Raw genomic sequence first — 3,581 nt, 5'->3', positions numbered from 1 at the left:
TCCTGCACCGGCTCCCGCAATATAACGCAGGGTCACGCGGGTCAGTCCCGGCGGCCATATCAGGTCAGCCCCGGCAGCTATCAACAGCCAGGACCTGCGGCTAATATCGGACATCACCCCATCTGAAATGAAAGTGAAAGCTTCCCTTAAAGGGGTACTCCGGCGCTAAGGATAGGGGATAAGATGCCTGATCATGGGGGTCCTGCCGCTGGGGACCCCCGTGATCTTCCACGACGCACCCTGTTAGAATCAGCCCCCGGAGCGTGCTCGCTCCAGGTTTGATTACTGGCGATAGCAGGGATGGAGCATAGTGATGTCACGGCTCCGCCCCCGTGTGATGTCATGCTCTGCCCCCTCAGTGCAAGCCTATGGGAGGGGACATTACAAAATGGCATTTTATTTTTCAATTTTGTCACACAATGATATTTTTTTATATCATCATAGATTTTGGGGTAAAATTACTGATGTCATTAAAAAGTAGAATTGGTGTTGCAAATAATAAGCTATCATATGGATTTTTAGGTGGAAAATTGAAAGGGTTATGATTTTTTAAAGGTAAGGAGGAAAAAACGAAAATGCAAAAACTGAAAAACGGTGAGTCCTTAAGTGATTAAAGAGATACTCCACTGCCCCTTCATTCGTAACATTTTGTTACGAATTCTTGGAGCGGACGGTGGGGGTCGTGATGCCACGATCGTGCCCCCTCGTGATATCACACCACGCCCCCTAAATTCAAGTCTATAGGAGGAGGCGTGGCAACCACCATGCCCCTTCCCATACATTTACTTTGAGGGGTGTGGTGTGAAGTCATGGGGGGCATGGTCGTGACGTCACTACCCCACCACCAGCACCCAGCAGTCTAAACGAACGCTGGGTGCTGCACAGAGATTGAGGGGGTCCCAGCTGCGGGACCCCCATGATCAGACATCTTAACCCCTATCTTGGATAGGGGATAAGATGTCTAGGGGCAAAAGTACCCCTTTAAGTCCATTTCATAGGAAGTCTATTAGCTTATACTAGCATGAAGAGAACATGCCAATCAAAATGATGTGATAATAATGGGGGACTTTAACTATCCTAATATAAACTGGGAGACTGAGACCTGTCAATCTCATAAAGGAAACAGGTTTCTGACTATAGCTAAAGACAATTATCTGTCCCAAATGGTGCAGGGCCCTACCAGCGGGGGTGCCCTACTAGACTTAATATTAACCAACGTACCTGACAGAGTAATGTGCAAGTAGATGGACACCTAGGAAATAGTGATCATAATATAATACATTATAACTTGTTCTTCAATAAGGGAATCTCTCGAGGGCACACAAAAACAATGAACTTTAGGAAGGCAAAGTTCGATCAACTCAGAGAAGCCCTTAACAATTTAAAATGGGATAATGTCCTCAAAAAAGGCAATACTGACACTAAATGGGAGACTTTTAAAAATATCTTAAATTTTCACTGTAAGATGTATATACCTTATGGGAATAAAAGGGTCAGAAATAAAAGAAAACCAATATGGATGAATAAAAATGTTAAGGGGGCAATAAATGACAAAAATAAAGCATTTAAATTACTAAAACAGGACAGCAGTGAGGAAGCATTAAAAAGCTATAGAGAAAATGTAAAATATGTAAAAAAACATATATAACCCGCAAAAATAGAGACAGAACTAATCATTGCCAAAGAGAGTAAAACTAACCCCAAAGTGTTCTTTAACTATATAAATAGCAAAAAGGTAAAAAATGAAAGTGTAGGCCCTTTAAAAAATGATGAGGAAGAAATAATAAACGGGGATCAGGAAAAAGCTAATATATTAAACAAATTCTTCTCCACTGAAAATGAAATGCCAGGTAAAATACAGTATGATAAGGTAAACTCCCCAGTACAGGTCACCTGTCTAACCCAGGAAGAAGTACAGTGCCGCCTACAAAAAATCAAAATAGACAATTCACCAGGTCCAGACGGCATTCACCCCGTGTTCTAAAGGAATTAAGTAATGTAATAGAGAGACCCTTATTTTTGATATTCAGGGACTCTATAGTGGCAGGGATTGTTCCCCAGGACTGGCGCATGGCAAATGTGGTGCCAAATGTGGTGTCAAAAGGTGACCCCGGGAATTATAGACCTGTTAGCTTAACCTCGGTTGTATGTAAATTTTTGAGGGTTTCCTAAGAGATGCTATTTTGGAATATCTTGATAATAATAAATGTATGACCCCGTATCAGCATGGATTTATGAGGGATCGGTCCTGTCAAACTAACCTGATCAGCTTTTACGAGGAGGTGAGCTCCAGACTGGACCAGGGGCAATCGCTGGATGTTGCATATCTGGATTTTTCCAAAGCATTTGATACGGTTCCACATAAAAGGTTGGTGCATAACATGAGAAGGTTTGGGCTGGGGGAGAATGTGTGCAAGTGGGTAAGTAACTGGCTCAATGATAGGAAACAGAGGGTGGTTATTAATGGTACTTATTCTGATTGGGTGACTATTACTAGTGGGGTACCACAGGGGTCCATCTTGGGTCCTGTCCTATTTAATATATTAATTAATGACCTTGCAGAGGGGTTGAATAGTAAAGTAGCAATCTGTACAGATGACACTAAACTCTGTAAAGCCATAAACACTATAGAGGACAGTGAACTGTTACAAATGGATCTGGATAGGTTTGAGGTTTGGGCTGGGAAGTGGCAGATGAGGTTCAACACTGATAAATGTAAGGTAATGCACATAGGGAAGAAAAATCCGGGCTGAGATTATGTATTAAATGGGAGAACACTTGGGACGACTGACATGGGAAAGGACTTAGGAGTCTTAGTTAACAGTAAATTTAGTTGTAGTGACCAGTGTCGGGCAGCTGCAGCCAAGGCAAATAAAATCATGGGGTGCATCAATAGGGGCATAGATGCCCACGACAAGGAAATAATTATACCGCTGTACAAATCACAAGTCAGAACCCACATAGAATACTGTGTACAGTACTGGGCACCAATATACAAGAAAGATATAGTGGAGCTGGAGAGGGTTCAAAGACGGGCAACCAGAGTAATACGGGGAATGGGAGGACTACAGTACCCAGAAAGATTATCAGAATTAGGGTTATTTAGTTTAGAAAAAAGAAGGCTTAGGGGTGACCTAATAACTATGTATAAATGTATCAGGGGACAGTACAGAAATCTCTCCCATGACCTATTTATACCCAGGACTGTATCTATAACAAGGGGGCATCCTCTACGTCTAGAGGAAAGAAGGTTTCTACACCAGCACAGATGGGGGTTCTTTACTGTAAGAGCAGTGAGACTGTGGAATTCTCTGCCTGGGGAGGTGGTCATGGTGAACTCTGTAATAAAGTTCAAAAAGGGTCTGGATGCATTTTTGGAGAGTAATAACATTGCTGGTTATGTATACTAGATTTATAGGGACAGAAGGTTGATCCAGGGATTTATTCTGACTGCCATATTGGAGTCGGGAAGGAATTTTTACCTCTACTATGAGGTTTTTTTTTTTGCCTTCCTCTGGATCAACTCAACTCAATAGGGACTTATTAGGGTTATAGGTTGAACTTGATGGACTCTGGTCTTT

This window comes from Hyla sarda, chromosome 4 (genome assembly GCF_029499605.1).
Source record: "Hyla sarda isolate aHylSar1 chromosome 4, aHylSar1.hap1, whole genome shotgun sequence".
NCBI lineage: Eukaryota > Metazoa > Chordata > Amphibia > Anura > Hylidae > Hyla > Hyla sarda.
The sequence above is the reverse complement of the archived record's forward strand: the minus strand, read 5'-3'. Positions refer to the sequence as shown.